The sequence below is a fragment of the Bufo gargarizans genome, chromosome 1 (assembly GCF_014858855.1).
Source record: "Bufo gargarizans isolate SCDJY-AF-19 chromosome 1, ASM1485885v1, whole genome shotgun sequence".
Classification (NCBI taxonomy): Eukaryota; Metazoa; Chordata; class Amphibia; order Anura; family Bufonidae; genus Bufo; species Bufo gargarizans.
The window spans coordinates 79,447,359-79,465,104 of NC_058080.1; the positions used below are offsets into that span (position 1 = coordinate 79,447,359).

General features: G+C 51.2%; 1 long non-coding RNA gene across 1 annotated transcript; it reads left to right on the forward strand.

Annotated features, from left to right (window-relative positions):
- The first annotated feature begins 371 nt into the window (after positions 1–371).
- LOC122930587 lies at positions 372–15,447 on the forward strand. The gene is made up of 4 exons (XR_006388151.1): positions 372–640; positions 9,451–9,502; positions 14,845–14,971; positions 15,373–15,447. It is a non-coding gene; the product is annotated as an uncharacterized LOC122930587 (long non-coding RNA).
- Positions 15,448–17,746: the final 2,299 nt, after the last annotated feature.

A 17,746-nucleotide genomic window follows, 5' to 3' on the forward strand; every position in this document is an offset into this window, starting at 1 on the left:
TATATATATATATATATGAGCGCTTGATACAGTATTAGAATGTATTGGATCAGATGAGCCGAAATTGTTACTTCACGAAGTCTCGCGAGACTTCGCATAATCACTTCAGAAATAGATTTATACTGTAAAAAAACATTTCCCGAAGTGGAACCAAACCAGAGTTCGGGAAATGTTTTTTTACAGTATTATTCAATTTCTGAGCCAATACATTTTAATACTTTACAGAGTGCTCACTCCGTACAGTATTGAAACAAAGTTTTATGCGAATCAACTTCGGATGTTTCATCCGAAGTCGATTGGCTCATCCCTAGTCTCAGCCTCTATCACAGATTACATTTAAGTTGTATGTTTCATCCAAAGTCGATTGGCTCATCCCTAGCTGTGACGTAGGTGTGAACATAATAAACATAATAAAAAACAATATATATATGTAGCAACGCTTCTATACAACGCCTATAAAGTTCCTCTTTGATAAATAATGTAACATTATTGTGTGTGATGTAGAATGGTATTTTTTTTATGTAAATTAGTATTGTTCTTGGCACTTATTATTTTGTAATGTAGGTTCTGCTCAATCTGTAAGAGATGCGTGTCCTCAGAAAACAGACATTGTGAAATCTGCACATCTTGTACCTCCAAGGTAACAGTATGTTTGTTTTTCCTTTTTTTTCTTTCCCAAAGTGCTGTATTCTTTTTCATAATTTTTGTATTTAAAGTGTACGTAAACTTTTAAAAAAAACTTTAAAAAATCCTATTCTGAATGTGCGAAAATAATTTTTGTAATTTATTTTTACACTGCTGTGTATGGGAGTACAGATTTCCCCTGAGGCTGCACTGAGCGCAGTACAGGCCGGAGCATCACTCCGCCTGCCTGTACCAGCTCAGCTCCGCTAAAGCCTTGCATACATGGGACACAAGCAGGAGAGCAATGTCTTATGTGCAGCTGCTGCTGAATTGGACTCGGCCTAGTAAGAAGTGAGTGAGAGTTGGACTCTGTTCTAGCTCTGCTTGGTGCCAAAGATAGGAGTGGACGAGTCCTCGTATTCCCCTTAGGCACTTGCTGGCTATTCGGTGCACTATGCGTGTCCCCTTGGGTACAAGCCCATAGCTAAATGCCTCGCAATGCTCCTACAAATATGTGCATGAATGGATTTGTACATACATCTCCCACAGCTCTCAAATGGCGCTTGTCATGATCACGGGCAAATGTAAATATTGCATCAGGGCCCCTAGCTATTTACTATAGAGGCTGGTGACTATACACTCTTATCCCTGGGCAGGACCCTGTTGTTATATGTATTATTTGATGCCAGCAGGAAATTCCACATTACACAATAGACGGGCATACATTTTAGATAAACAACGTTGTGTAATCACCTGTCTTAGCAGCATAAAAATAAGTAATGTAATAGTACCCAGACATATTTCCATAATTTAGATATATTAGCATACAGCAAAAATGGCTTGACGTGGCGTCTCGCACTGCCTGGGGACTACACTCACAGAAGCCGTCCTACAAAAACAAGATGGACAAATCTAATGAACGGCATAACATCATGTTCTACATTCATACTGCTTGGAGCGATCTTACTCAATTTGTTTGGCCCAGTATATTTTTTCACACTAAAGGGGTTATGTCATGATTGATGCTTAAAAAAGCATACATCATATAGTACATGACAAATCCTTTCTAACAAAGCTAGAACCAGCCCTGTACCTCACATGGATCCAGAGATCTCTCCATTCATTGCTCCAATTGATGTGCTAGATTTTTTCCCAGCTGGTAGCTCGGGGCACATCTGCAATAGGGCTGCAGCTATCGACTATTTTTGTAATCGAATATTCTGTTGATTAATCCAACTATTAATCGAGTACTTTAATAACAGAAAACCAATTAAAAGAATGTTTTTCTTTATAAAATCTCATACTCCCCCCTAGTGTCACCAGCTGCCCCCTAAGTGCCATCAGCTTCCAGCCAGCGCCATAAGGCTCCCCCCCCAGTGCCATCAGCTGCCCCCTCAGTGCCACCAGCCAGCGCCATAAGGCTCCCCCAGTGCCATCAGCTGCCCCCTCGGTGCCACCAGCTGTCCCCCCTCGGTGCCACCAGCTGTTCCCCCCCCCCCAGTGCCATCAGCTGTTCCCCCCCCCCCCAGTGCCACCAGCTGTTCCCCCCCCCAGTGCCATCAGCTGTTCCCCCCCCAGTGCCATCAGCTGTTCCCCCCCCCAGTGCCATCAGCTGTTCCCCCCCCCCAGTGCCATCAGCTGTTCCCCCCCCCCAGTGCCATCAGCTGTTCCCCCCCCAGTGCCATCTGCTGTCCCCCCCAGTGCCATCTGCTGTCCCCCCCCCAGTGCCACCAGCTGTCCCCGCCCCAGTGCCACCAGCAGTCCCCCCCCCCAGTGCCACCAGCAGTCCCCCCCCCCAGTGCCACCAGCAGTCCCCCCCCCCCCAGTGCCACCAGCAGTCCCCCCCCCAGTGCCATCAGCTGTTCCCCCCCCCCAGTGCCATCAGCTGTTCCCCCCCCCAGTGCCATCAGCTGTTCCCCCCCCCCAGTGCCATCAGCTGTTCCCCCCCCCCAGTGCCATCAGCTGTTCCCCCCCCCCCAGTGCCATCAGCTGTTCCCCCCCCCCCCTTCCCCCAGTGCCATCAGCTGTTCCCCCCCCCAGTGCCATCAGCTGTTCCCCCCCCCAGTGCCATCAGCTGTTCCCCCCCCCCAGTGCCATCAGCTGTTCCCCCCCCCAGTGCCATCAGCTGTTCCCCCCCCCAGTGCCATCAGCTGTTCCCCCCCCAGTGCCATCAGCTGTTCCCCCCCCAGTGCCATCAGCTGTTCCCCCCCCAGTGCCATCAGCTGTTCCCCCCCCAGTGCCATCAGCTGTTCCCCCCCCAGTGCCATCAGCTGTTTCCCCCCCCAGTGCCATCAGCTGTTCCCCCCCAGTGCCATCAGCTGTCCCCCCCCAGTGCCATCATCTGTTCCCCCCCCCAGTGCCATCAGCTGTTCCCCCCCCCAGTCCATCATCTGTTCCCCCCCCCCAGTGCCATCAGCTGTCCCCCCCCCCCAGTGCCATCAGCTGTTTCCCCCCCCCAGTGCCATCAGCTGTTCCCCCCCCAGTGCCATCAGCTGTTCCCCCCCCAGTGCATCAGCTGTTCCCCCCCATTGCCATCAGCTGTTCCCCCCCAGTGCCATCAGCTGTTCCCCCCAGTGCCATCAGCTGTTCCCCCCCAGTGCCATCAGCTGTTCCCCCCCAGTGCCATCAGCTGTTCCCCCCCAGTGGCCATCAGCTGTTCCCCCCCAGTGCCATCAGCTGTTCCCCCCCCCAGTGCCACTCAGCTGTTCCCCCCCCAGTGCCACCAGCTGTTCCCCCCCCAGTGCCACCAGCTGTTCCCCCCCCAGTGCCACCAGCTGTTTCCCCCCCAGTGCCACCAGCTGTTTCCCCCCCCAGTGCCACCAGCTGTTTCCCCCCCCAGTGCCACCAGCTGTTTCCCCCCCAGTGCCACCAGCTGTTTTCCCCCCCAGTGCCACCAGCTGTTTCCCCCCCAGTGCCACCAGCTGTTTCCCCACCCAGTGCCACCAGCTGTTTCCCCCCCCCAGTGCACCAGCTGTTTCCCCCCCATTGCCACCAGCTGTTTCCCCCCCAGTGCCACCAGCTGTTTTCCCCCCCAGTGCCAACCAGCTGTTTCCCCCCCAGTGCCACCAGCTGTTTTCCCCCCCAGTGCCACCAGCTGTTTCCCCCCCAGTGCCCCAGCTGTTTCCCCCCAGTGCCACCAGCTGTTTCCTCCCCCCAGTTGGCCACCAGCTTGTTTCCCCCCCAGTGCCACCAGCTGTTTCCCCCCCGTTGCCACCAGCTGTTTCCCCCCCCAGTGCCAACCAGCTGTTTCCCCCCCAGTGCCACCAGCTGTTTTCCCCCCCAGTGCCACCAGCTGTTTCCCCCCCCAGTGCCACCAGCTGTTTCCCCCCCAGTGCCACCAGCTGTTTCCCCCCCAGTGCACCAGCTGTTTCCCCCCCGCAGTCCACCAGCTGTTCCCCCCCAGTGCCACCAGCTGTTTCCCCCCCCAGTGCCACCAGCTGTTTCCCCCCCAGTGCCACCAGCTGTTTCCCCCCATGCCCAGCTGTTCTTCCCCCCCAGTGCCACCAGCTGTTCCCCCCCCAGTGCCACCAGCTGTTTCCCCCCCAGTGCCACCAGCTGTTTCCCCCCCAGTGCCACCAGCTGGTTCCCCCTCCCCTCCCAGTGCCACCAGCTGTTTCCCCCCCAGTGCCACCAGCTGTTTCCCCCCCAGTGCCACCAGCTGTTTCCCCCCAGTTGCCACAGCTGTTTCCCCCCAGTGCCACCAGCTGTTTCCCCCCCAGTGCCACCAGCTGTTTCCCCCCCAGTGCCACCAGCTGTTTCCCCCCCAGTGCCACCAGCTGTTTCCCCCCCAGTGCCACCAGCTGTTTCCCCCCCAGTGCCACCAGCTGTTTCCCCCCAGTGCCACCAGCTGTTTCCCCCCCAGTGCCACCAGCTGTTTCCCCCCCAGTGCCACCAGCTGTTTCCCCCCCAGTGCCACCAGCTGTTTCCCCCCCAGTGCCACCAGCTGTTTCCTCCCCCCCAGTGCCACCAGCTGTTTCCCCCCCAGTGCCACCAGCTGTTTTCCCCCCCAGTGCCACCAGCTGTTTCCCCCCCCAGTGCACCCAGCTGTTTCCCCCCCCAGTGCCACCAGCTGTTTCCCCCCCAGTGCCACCAGCTGTTTCCCCCCCAGTGCCACCAGCTGTTTCCCCCCCCAGTGCCACCAGCTGTTTCCCCCCCAGTGCCACCAGCTGTTTCCCCCCCCAGTGCCACCAGCTGTTTCCCCCCCAGTGCCACCAGCTGTTTCCCCCCAGTGCCACCAGCTGTTTCCTCCCCCCAGTGCCACCAGCTGGTGTCCCCCCCAGTGCCACCCGCTGTTTCCCCCCCAGTGCCACCATCTGTTTCCCCCCCAGTGCCACCAGCTGTTTCCCCCCCAGTGCCACCAGCTGTTTCCCCCCCCAGTGCCACCAGCTGTTTCCCCCCCCAGTGCCACCAGCTGTTTCCCCCCCAGTGCCACCAGCTGTTTCCCCCCCAGTGCCACCAGCTGTTTCCCCCCCAGTGCCACCAGCTGTTTCCCCCCCAGTGCCACCAGCTGTTCCCCCCCAGTGCCACCAGCTGTTTCCCCCCCAGTGCCACCAGCTGTTTTCCCCCCCCAGTGCCACCACTGTTTCCCCCCCAGTGCAACCAGCTGTTTCCCCCCCCAGTGCCACCACTGTTTTCCCCCCCAGTGCCACCAGCTGTTTCCCCCCCGTGCCACCAGCTGTTTCCCCCCCAGTGCCACCAGCTGTTTCCCCCCCAGTGCCACCACTGTTTCCCCCCCCAGTGCCACCAGTCTGTTTCCCCCCCCAGTGCCACCAGCTGTTTCCCCCCCCAGTGCCACCAGCTTTTTCCCCCCCCCAGTGCCACCAGCTGTTTCCCCCCCCCCAGTGCCACCAGCTGTTTCCCCCCCCCAGTGCCACCACTGTTTCCCCCCCCAGTGCCACCAGCTGTTTCCCCCCCAGTGCCACCAGCTGTTTCCCCCCCAGTGCCACCAGCTGTTTCCCCCCCGTGCCACCAGCTGTTTCCCCCCCAGTGCCACCAGCTGTTTCCCCCCCAGTGCCACCAGCTGTTTCCCCCCCAGTGCCACCAGCTGTTTCCCCCCAGTGCCACCAGCTGTTTCCCCCCCACCCCAGTGCCACCAGCTGTTTCCCCCCCCGTGCCACCAGCTGTTCCCCCCCCCCGTGCCACCAGCTGTTCCCCCCCCCCCCCCCGTGCCACCAGCTGTCCCCCCCCCAGTGCCACCAGCTGTCCCCCCCCCAGTGCCACCAGCTGTCCCCCCCCCCAGTGCCACCAGCTGCCCCCCCCCAGTGCCACCAGCTGTCCCCCCCCCCCCCCAGTGCCAGCAGGTTCCCCCCAGTGCCACCAGCTCCCTCTCCTAGCCATGTCCCAAGCGCCCATTAAATAAAATACTTACTGCTCCTGTAGGTGCCCCGCTCCACATAGTGTCCATCTTCTTCTACTCGCGCTGCACTGTCATCCTGACATCACACAGCGTCTGGTCCTGACGATGTGTCAGGAGGAAAGTGCGGTTCGGCCCGGCGGGTTACCACGGAGCAGTTAGTAATAGCAAGCCCTTCACTCCAGCTCCATGGTCACATGACACAAACGAATCCTCGATGCAAAAAAATTAGCATTGAGGTTTTTTTTTTCTGGTCTAATTACTCAATTGAATCGAGTAATCGTTTCAGCCCTAGTCTGCAGTGACCCAGCGGATCACTTCTAAAAGTTTATTGTTTTCAAAAATTTAAATGTTGTGTTTTTAATGCCACCAGCTGTCCCCCCCCAGTGCCACCAGCTGTCCCCCCCCAGTGCCACCAGCTGTCCCCCCCCAGTGCCACCAGCTGTCCCCCCAGTGCCACCAGCTGTCCCCCCAGTGCCACTAGCTGTCCCCCCAGTGCCACCAGCTGTCCCCCCAGTGCCACCAGCTGTCCCCCCAGTGCCACCAGCTGTCCCCCCCAGTGCCACTAGCTGTCCCCCCCCAGTGCCACCAGCTGTCCCCCCCAGTGCCACCAGCTGTCCCCCCCCCCCGTGCCACCAGCTGTCCCCCCCCCCGTGCCACCAGCTGTCCCCCCCCCCGTGCCACCAGCTGTCCCCCCCCCGTGCCACCAGCTGTCCCCCCCGTGCCCCAGCTGTCCCCCCCCCCGTGCCACCAGCTGTCCCCCCCCAGTGCCACCAGCTGTCCCCCCCCAGTGCCACCAGCTGTCCCCCCCAGTGCCACCAGCTGTCCCCCCCAGTGCCACCAGCTGTCCCCCCCAGTGCCACCAGCTGTTCCCCCCCAGTGCCATCAGCTGTCCCCCCCAGTGCCATCAGCTGTTCCCCCCCCCCAGTGCCATCAGCTGTTCCCCCCCCCCCAGTGCCATCAGCTGTTCCCCCCCCCCAGTGCCATCAGCTGTTCCCCCCCCCCAGTGCCATCAGCTGTTCCCCCCCCCCCAGTGCCATCAGCTGTTCCCCCCCCCCAGTGCCATCAGCTGTTCCCCCCCCCCAGTGCCATCAGCTGTTCCCCCCCCAGTGCCATCAGCTGTTCCCCCCCCCAGTGCCATCAGCTGTTCCCCCCCAGTGCCACCAGCTGTTCCCCCCCCCCCAGTGCCACCAGCTGTCCCCCCCAGTGCCATCAGCTGCCCCCCCCAGTGCCATCAGCTGCCCCCCCCCCAGTGCCATCAGCTGTCCCCCCCTCAGTGCCATCAGCTGTCCCCCCCCTCAGTGCCATCAGCTGTCCCCCCCCTCAGTGCCATCAGCTGCCCCCCCCCCCAGTGCCATCAGCTGTCCCCCCCCAGTGCCATCAGCTGTCCCCCCCCCCCCCAGTGCCATCAGCTGTCCGTCCCCCCCCCAGTGCCATCAGCTGTCCGTCCCCCCCCAGTGCCATCAGCTGTCCCCCCCCCCCAGTGCCATCAGCTGTCCCCCCCCCCCAGTGCCATCAGCTGTCCCCCCCCCCAGTGCCATCAGCTGTCCCCCCCCCAGTGCCATCAGCTGTCCCCCCCCCCCCAGTGCCATCAGCTGTCCCCCCCCCCAGTGCCATCAGCTGTCCCCCCCCCCCCAGTGCCATCAGCTGTCCCCCCCCCCCCCAGTGCCATCAGCTGTCCCCCCCCCAGTGCCATCAGCTGTCCCCCCCCCAGTGCCATCAGCTGTCGTCGTCGTCCCCCCCAGTGCCACCAGCTCCCTCTCCTAGCCATGTCCCAAGCGCCCATTAAATAAAATACTTACTGCTCCTGTAGGTGCCCCGCTCCACATAGTGTCCATCTTCTTCTACTCGCGCTGCACTGTCATCCTGACATCACACAGCGTCTGGTCCTGACGATGTGTCAGGAGGAAAGTGCGGTTCGGCCCGGCGGGTTACCACGGAGCAGTTAGTAATAGCAAGCCCTTCACTCCAGCTCCATGGTCACATGACACAAACGAATCCTCGATGCAAAAAAATTAGCATTGAGGATTTTTTTTTGGTCTAATTACTCAATTGAATCGAGTAATCGTTTCAGCCCTAGTCTGCAGTGACCCAGCGGATCACTTCTAAAAGTTTATTGTTTTCAAAAATTTAAATGTTGTGTTTTAATGCTAAAAGAATTTGTGTCTCTCTGCACAATGCATTCCAAATAAATGTATATAGACAGTTAACTCTGGCAGTCTTGGTTAGGTTGCTGTGGAAATTGGCTGCTTTGGCCTCCTCTGGTTAGTTTGTGAGTCTTAGCTGAGCAGAGACGAGACCTACTCAAGTGAGCTCCTGCCAAAGAGAAGCCTCTCCTGAGACTGAAAAGCTGCCAGAGAGTAACCATTATCTATTCCATAAATAGAGACTTTTTTTATTGCAACCAAACGGGCCTGCTACTCCTATCTATGCCACCACTATTACTCCCATCCTCCTCCCAGCACTCCTCCTGTGGGTCCCCGCATGTACTTTCTGCTGCAGCTTTCTCCCTATCACAGCCCAGGTGGCATGTCCTTTCTGCTACACCTATCCCTATCACAGCTCATTGGCGTGTCCTTTCTGTCACTGCTCAGGGGTGTGTCTTTCTGCCCCCGCTCTCTTTCTGTCACTGCTCAGAGGTGTGTCTTTCTGCTGCAGCATTCTCCTTGTAACTGTCACAGATACGAGCAGTGGATAGAGCTGGCGGCAGCTATACTACATTTTCAATTGCAGAATTTTAATCGGTTTACTTTGTGTCTGGATTTATTTTTCCATCACATTATACACTGCTGGTTTCCTTGGTTACGACCACCCAGCGGTGGTCGTGCTTGCTCACTGTAGGAAAAAGCACTAGCCTATGTGCCCCCGACCACCAGAGAGGCTGGTGCTGTTTCCGATAGCTTGCTGGATTGTAGGGTGGTTCTAACCATGGAAACGAGCAGTGTATATAATGTGATGGCAAAAAATTAATCCAGCCCACAAAGGAAGCAATATAGACAATCACAATACATTAGTAACTTCTCTACATGATAAATGCCACTTGCTGAAGTGAGACAACCCTTTAAGTATATTCTGTTGGAAAATGTCTTCTTACTAATAGGATTTCATAGATCTAGATTCTAGATCCTTCATGGAAACACTAAGGCTAGTTTCACACTTGTGGCAGGGAAATCCGGCAGGCTGTTCCGATAGAGATCAGTCTGCAGGAGACCATCGCATCTGGCATTGCCGGATACTTCCGCCCTCCGGCCAGACCCTATTGACTATAATGGGGTTCGGCAGAGATCCGGCCACGACCCAACAAATATGCTAAAAATCGGCCGGCCAAAGACGGCTGCGTGCAGTGGTTTATGTCCGGCCGATTCCCGACGTTGTCTGCCGGCCGGAACACCCTGCCGCAGGCGTGAAAGGGGCCTAAATCTAGATTTCTGCAGTGTAAACAACTGAATGTAAGATTTTTTTATTTCCTATAGGATGGCCGAGCGTGGAAACACTGTCACCTGTGTAATAGATGCGTGAAGCCGTGTAAGTACCCAACCGTGTATTCCCTTTGTAACTGAATACTATGTGCTGTATACTAATTATCAACGGCTGTTTCCTTATAATACCTTATAACACGCTGTCATCCATACCTAAAGGGATTAGGTTAGGCCCAATGAGCCATATGCAAATATATCCAGAAGGATGGAAAACAAAACAAATTGCACGGCTGCAGTACAGAAATAAATTGGCGCACCCCTTTTTCAGGAAGCAGAGTTCTTCAAGTAACATATTAGGATATTACATAAGTATTAAAGGAGTTATTACTGCCCGTAGAAAATATTTTCATATTGGTAGCAAATTGTGAAATAAACATTGTCTACCTACCTTCTAAAAGGAATTTGTCACCGAAAACCTTTTATGCCAGTTAAAACCAAATGGTGACACAAATATTCTATTTTCTAATCTGATTGTAGATTTTTTATTCTAGTTCCTGAACATTATTTTGGGGACACCCGTCTTGTCTGTGCTGTTCTTAACAGCATTTAGAGACCTTCCTTAATTAGTGCCTAGGAGCCATTGGCTCCTAATATTTTGAGTCGCCAAATTTAAATTACATGTAATTATATTTTAAAAAAAGACTTGGAGGAGGAGGTAAGATGCAAGTCACGGCAATGAGTCCGCCCTACTTACAGCATACTACCTGCCAGCACTAGGAAACCTATAGGAGAATACAGCACCACATACCTCTTGCATCCCGTGTGATGTAGATCTCCTCTTTCCTCATCTCCTCCGTTTGACCCTGACCACCATGACAAATTCTTTCAGCCGCCTCTCTGCAGAGTTTGTTACACAAACTAACTCCCCACCCAACAATGTCATCCTGCTGCCACTCCCAGTACTGTGCCCACCGTGTTCCCCAATGTCCCCAAATACTGTACTGCTGATTAGAAATAATGGGGCACATTTATTAAGACCAATGTTTTAGATGCCGATCTTAATAAAGGCCTTGTGCTGGCGGGGGATCCGCCGAAGTTATGAAAAGGCGCAGGCCTCTGCATAACTTTGGCGCATCCAGCACCAGTTCTAAATGTAAGACAGCTTCCGAGCAGTCTTACATTTAGACCTTTTTCTACGCCTAGTTTAGGAGTATTTCAGTATAGTAAATAACCCTCAATGTACCTATAGTGCTTCCAGCAATTATAATGCTCCCTAGAGTTCCCCCCAGTAATAATAATATCGGCTAAAATGCCCCTAGTAATAATAAAACCCTACATTGAACTCCCATTAATAATGTATGTACAGTCATGTGAAAAAATTAGGACACTCTTTGAAAGCATGTGGTTTTTTGTAACATTTTTAATAAAAGGTTATTTCATCTCCGTTTCAACAATACAGAGAGATTAAAGTAATCCAACTAAACAAAGAAAACTGAAGAAAAGTCTTTTCAAGATCTTCTGTAAATGTCATTCTACAAAAATGCCTATTCTAACTGAGGAAAAAGATAGGACACCCTCACATGTATTCCCTCTTAAATTGGCTCAGATCTCACACAGGTATATCACACCAGGTGCACATAATTAGTAGATCGTTACTCTGCATGTTGAATGAGGCTTGCCCTATTTAAACCTCAGACATTTAGTTTGGTGTGCTCCTGACTGTTGAAGTGAGAGTGAGCACCATGGTGAGAGCAAAAGAGCTGTCAGAGGACTTCAGAAAAAAGATTGTAGCAGCCTATGAGTCTGGGAAGGGATTTAAAAAGATCTCAAAAGATTTTGAAATCAGCCATTCCACTGTCCGGAAGATAGTCTACAAGTGGAGGGCTTTCAAAACAACTGCCAACATGCCCAGGACTGGTCGCCCCAGCAGGTTCACCCCAAGAGCAGACCGCAAGATGCTAAAAGAGGTCTCCAAAAACCCTAAAGTGTCATCTCGAGAACTACAGCAGGCTCTGGCTACTGTTGATGTAGAAGTACTTGCCTCTACAATCAGAAAGAGACTGTACAAGTTTAACTTGCATGGGAGGTGTGCAAGGAGGAAACCTTTGCTTTCCAAGAGAAACATCGAGGCCAGACTGACATTTGCCATGGATAAAGTTGACAAAGACCAGGACTTCTGGAATAATGTTCTTTGGACAGATGAGTCCAAAATTGAATTATTTGGACACAACAGCAGAGGACATGTTTGGCGTAAACCAAACACAGCATTCCAAGAAAAGAACCTCATACCAACTGTGAAGCATGGAGGTGGAAGTGTCATGGTTTGGGGCTGCTTTGCTGCAGCAGGACCTGGTCAGCTCACCATCATAGAATCCACGATGAATTCTACTGTGTATCAGAAGGTGCTTGAAGAACATGTGAGACCATCAGTTAGAAAATTAAAGCTGAAGCGGAACTGGACCATGCAACATGACAATGACCCAAAACATACTAGTAAATCAACCAAAGATTGGCTGAAAAAGAAGAAATGGAGAGTCCTGGAATGGCCAAGTCAAAGTCCAGATTTGAATCCCATTGAGATGCTGTGGGGTGACTTGAAAAGGGCTGTACGTGCAAGAAACCCCTCAAACATCTCACAGCTGAAAAAGTTCTGCATTGAGGAGTGGGGTAAAATTTCCTCAGACCGATGTCGAAGACTGGTAGATGGCTACAAGAACCGTCTCACTGCAGTTATTTCAGCCAAAGGAGGTAACACTCGCTATTAGGGGCAAGGGTGTCCTATCTTTTTCCTCAGTTAGAATAGGCATTTTTGTAGAATGACATTTACAGAAGATCTTGAAAAGACTTTTCTTCAGTTTTCTTTGTTTAGTCGGATTACTTTAATCTCTCTGTATTGTTGAAACGGAGATGAAATAACCTTTTATTAAAAATGTTACAAAAAACCACATGCTTTCAAAGGGTGTCCTAATTTTTTCACATGACTGTATAGTGTCTCCAAAAATAATGTCCCCTAATATGCCCCTGTAATAGAAATGTCCCTGCAATACCACGAGCATTAAAGGGGTTGTCTAAGTTTAAAGCTGAACCCAGACATACCCAGAATTTCACCCCGGCAGCCCCCCTGACTTGACCATCAGAGCAATTCATGCTCTGATGCTCTCATTTGCCCTGTGTAGGATCGCGCAAGGCAAGGGGCTTTTTATTTACTATAACAGAATTGCGCAGGGAAAAGGCGATTTGCAACGAGATTTACTTTTACATAGGCCTCATGCCTACTAGACCTGAAGCCTGAGCCCTATGAGGGTGATTGGTGGGGCAGGGAATTCTCAACTCCTGTGCCTCGCTGCCGTATTCAACTACATCACCTTCCTGGGTGGGTCTATTTGCAAATGGCGACAAGACTAAAAAGTTTTGTCGCCATTTTCAAATTCTAAATCGCATCAGCTACCATTTTGGTCGCCATCTGGAGCACTATAACAGCAGCCATCATGGGTTAAAGACACAATGGAGCGGAGGGGACCTCATTAACTTCTGTAGGAGAGTTTTCTAGGTATGCACTGTCACCTGTGCAGAGGTCAGGAAGGAGTAGATAAGCTGGTATATCACCTATTGTAAATGGTGAATCCTGTGCTATATACGGTGTATATAGGTGATATCTGTAATTTTAATCTTCTAATCCTGTTTGTGATGATAATGAGATGACTGCTGAAAAGTGATCTGTACACACCAAGATGTAGCATCTATTATTAGGCTTAGTGGCCAGTGCAAAAAACTGCAGGAATAAATTTTTTTAATAAATTTTTTAGTTGTCCTCGCTGTGTGATGGCATGTCATGGCCACCATGTCATGTTATTGTTATAGATCTTGCGAGGTTCAGGTGCTGCCAACTATGCGGTGACAATAGCGGCACAGTCTTGAAGGTTGTACCTCTGTTTTGCTTGCACCGTTATGTGGCCACGCACAGGCTCTGCAACATCGTCTGTCTGCACCATAAGGGCGCATTAAAAAAATGTGCTGGAGAATCCCCCGGTGTATACGTCAAACATATCCATAAGTGCCCATTAGTTAGACTGAGGAGAGGTCCTTTTGTCCTCTGCTAGGCTGGTGCAAGTTGGCATACTTTTTTTTTTTTTATCCTGGGAGCCTCTGTATAAGGAGGACCTGTCACCTCTCCAGACATGTTTGTTTTAGTAACTTCTTGCTTTCCCCATATAATAACAATTTTGGAGCATCATAGCATTATTCTTATGACTCTATAATTTGTCATTCCTTTTATCTTCCTTCTAGAAGTTATGAATGAATTACTAGCAGTTTGCAATAAAGATCCAGATGGTTGTTACCAGTTGGGCCCTGCACAGTCTGACACATTGCCTTTTAGGCTAAGGCCTGTTTCATATCTGCGTTTAGCACATCCGGCAGGCTGTTCCCGGTCGCGAACAACCTGCCGGATCCGTTACTGCCGTGCACTGCATTCCAGCAGCGCCTGACAGTAACTGATCTGGCAGACTATTCCCGGCCAGAACAGCCTGCCGGATCTGCTTTAACCTACGGTTACACCTCGACTTTTTGGAGTGCTAAGAGATCAATTTTCAGTTAATTTACAGATGCAGTAGAATACATTCTGTAACTTACTGTCTTCCTTTGAAGAATGGCTGTAGCTACAAAAAGTCTGTGTGTCCCCAGCCTCACTATATAGCATACAGTACAAGATATGGAATTTGTATTTAGTCTGCTCAGCCCTGCCTTACCTTCTTATACCTTCACAAACGCTTTCTTCTGCGGACATTGTGTATGTGTTGGAGAACACTGCAATGGGGCGATTTACTGAAGTTGGCACGTATCTGAGAAGGCTTCACTAGGACTGTGTTGTAGTTGTTTCATGTACTTGGACCATCTCACTGAAACCTGTATAGTTATATTAGGATTACACAGTGTAACAATCATCTGGGCTCCCATAATTGTAAGCATTTTCATAGATAAGCCATGTATCGATGTGTGACTTTGTTCACACTGGCCCAATGGCTTTTATATTTACAGGATCCAATTCTGGGTCTGTCATGACCTGTTTTTCTTTTCCCCATTGACGGGCCACTCACGTTTGCTTTCCTTTTTACGGAGTAGCACAGTGCGTGGCTTCACACCCAAAAGGAGCTTGTTCATTCTAAGCAGGGGTGGTGGACTCTGATCGGTGTGGTGGAACCTCTGTGTAGTCGTAGTCTGGGAATAGCCCCCTGTGTTGTAATGCTAATGTAAGGCTCATTTCACCCAAACTGGAACACAATAGCCTTTCTTTTAGAGTATGACCCAGGAAAGTTTTTGAATTTTGTTTAAGGCTTGGAAAACTTTTTGCATGACTTTTACTGTTTGTGCCAGACAGATTAATTGTATGTACTGTAGCCAATAACACAACTGAGCTTTGACTGATTGGTCCAGGGCTTTATTTCACAGCATGGACACACTGTTCCTCTTGTGGGCGTTGTGCTCTTGAAGGTCATTCCTGCGGCAGTAAGGTAGAAGGCTGTTTTGTGTGTGGAGACAAAGATCATAAACGCAACAGCTGTCCGCGCCATAAAACGTGAGTTATGACATTTCATGGTGTGTGTCTTCACTGTATTGCCTCGCGCATCTTTAAAGTGTTATACATTGTATAGAGCATTGTGTGTAGACAGTACATTGCATGTCTTTACAGTATCAAAGAACATATCAACAGATTTATCTCCCTGCGACAGAAAAGTGGAGTTAAAAAGTCGCAAAGTTTTACCCAGCCCTGCCCTCCTGGCAAGGGCTGGAACAGGTTGTGGCCAGACACAGCGACAAATTTATCTTCATTTATGCCAGTTTTCTGTCACAAATGAAGCCAAAGATCTACGGCAGCTCAGAGCTGCCATAGATTTCTGTCTAGGTGTAATGTGTGTGTTCACTGTCTTGTATATTGTATAGCCTGTTCTGATAAAATCTGTTTTCATCTTTTTTTAGAAAGCAAAATCAGAGCAAACGAAGTCTAAAAATAAGTGTAAAGAAGTCTTCACGGATTCCAGCTCTTTGGAAGAATAAAAATAAACAGAAGAAGAAGAAGAAGCCGTCATCCTGAGTGCACGTCACCATAAGGATGCTTTCACACTGCCTTGCAGGGTCCATTTGCCCTATCCATAGTGCCAAATGAGTGTCCTTTTGTGGCAACTGTTTGGGTTATACATCTGGAAATCCTCCTGACATATACCGCTTATGGACACTGCAAGACACCATGTGAAATCAGCCCAACTTGTAGTGCATGGCGTCAAAGTTACTGTCTGCACTTGTTTAGTACATTCTTGTTCCTTTTTGTTTCATTGTCTTTCTTATATTTCGAAAGATCTTTGTAATTATTAAACTGACCCAACTCCTGGGTCTTACTAAACCACTTATTCCGTCATTTCATACATGAAATATTTGTCTGTCTACACAAGTTCTACCCGACAGTTTATTTAGGTCTTCTACATATGTATACTATCACATTTAATCTGTCCATTAGATCAATACACCCTACATTGCATCATGATTGCGCAGTTAAAATACCCATGCACATTTATGTATTGTGTAAGCGTTTGCTTCTAAATACACACAATCTAAAATGCACTCTAACCTTTACAGGTGAACTTAAAGGGAACCTGTCATCAACTTTATGCTGCCCATACTAATGGTAGCATAAAGTAGAGACAGGTGAGTTGATTTCTGTCATTTATACATTAAAAGTAAGTGGTTGCCGAGAACCAGCATCACAGTCATTGCAGACTAGGCCTGGCATAGAGTCACGGCCACCTGAGAAGAGTCATGGAATTCCTGCCCACCTGCTGATGACTGATAGTCTTCTACCTAGTTTTCTCCCTTTCTCTCTAGACGAGACCTGCCAATCATCAGCAGATGGGTGGGGAGAGCAGGAGCTTATGAATAACCAGGACTCTTCTCTGGTAGATTTGACTCTTTTCCAGGCCCGGGCTGCAATGATTATGATGCTGGTTCTCAGCAACCACTAACTTTTAGCTCCTAAGTGACACACTGCTGAAATCAGCATTTCTCATCTGTCTCATTGGGGAGGACAGGCATTGCCCATGGGGTATAGCTGTTGCCGCTAGGAGGCGGACACTAGGCACACAAAGTGTAAGCTTCTCCCTCTTCAGCTATATTTCTTCCTGCAGTGACCAAGCTAATCAGTTGTTTTAGCTTAGTGTCTGTAGGAGGAAGACTTTCCTGCTTTGCAGGTCTGCTGATTTACTAATTTTGTCTCTTTTTTTCTAGCGGGAAGCTTCAGGCAGTCCGGGTAAAAACTGCCTGCACTCCCACCCAGGAGACCAGGGGGTCACCCGAAACCCCCTGCTCATTCTCGCTCTTTAGAAGAAAAGGAGGACCAGAGGTCCCTGTAAAAACCTCTGTCTCCCGTCAGCAAGCGCATCACCACGGCAGCCCCAGTGGAATTCCCCCCTTTGTTTCCGGTGTAGCGTCCCTCACCAAGGAGCCGCACATCAAAGGTGGTGATCCGGCTGGATCCAGGGGGGCAGAAGACTTCGGACAGGTGAGTAGGAGACTGCCCACAGTGCCCCCTCCAGTACCCTCTCCTTCCCCCATGTGATGGTCCCCATGTGGTCGCCCTAGGTACTATGGACGGTAATGGGAGCCCGGTAATGTTTAAATTGTACCTGGTGCAGGGCTCAAGGGGCTGCTCCTGCTGTGTGGCCGCACGCACGGCGCTTCCTTGGTCCAGCGGCTTCCACAGGGCCGCCGGGGCCATTGGTAATAGAGTCCCTGGTTGCATTTGGGGCCTACTACTGGGGGTGTCCATTTCCACGGCGATGGCCTCTTGAGCGTGCCGGGGAGTGGAGAGGGGTGGAGTTTCCTCCTGAGCGCCACTTCCTGGTCAGCACGTCTGCTGGGCAGCCGGGGCCATTATTAATTGAGGCCCCCTTTCCCCCCGGGATTATTTTTCCATGGCCAGCGTCTGAGTTCAGCCTGGGATGCCGAAATGTGTACTGGCGAGCTTGGCAGAGCCCACTTCCGAGATTTAAAGCACCTGGCGGGACGCTGATGGTGTTGGCTGCTTGGAGGGACTCAGGCTAGGTAAGTTTTATTTGTCCCTTCTTGCAGGGCCTAACCTTCCCTTTTGCCTAATTGGGGTGACAGGGGTGTCATTATAATAAAAGAAAAAAAGACCGGCACTCGCGATGATGATGAATGTTGCGTTTATTCAGTCACATATTATAAGCATATAGTGACGCGTTTCAGCACAACACGTGCTTTCATCAGACTATACAATACACCCCTATCACATCCCTTTTATACACAGAGGAAAGGAGGAGTAACAGAAAAAAAGAAGGAA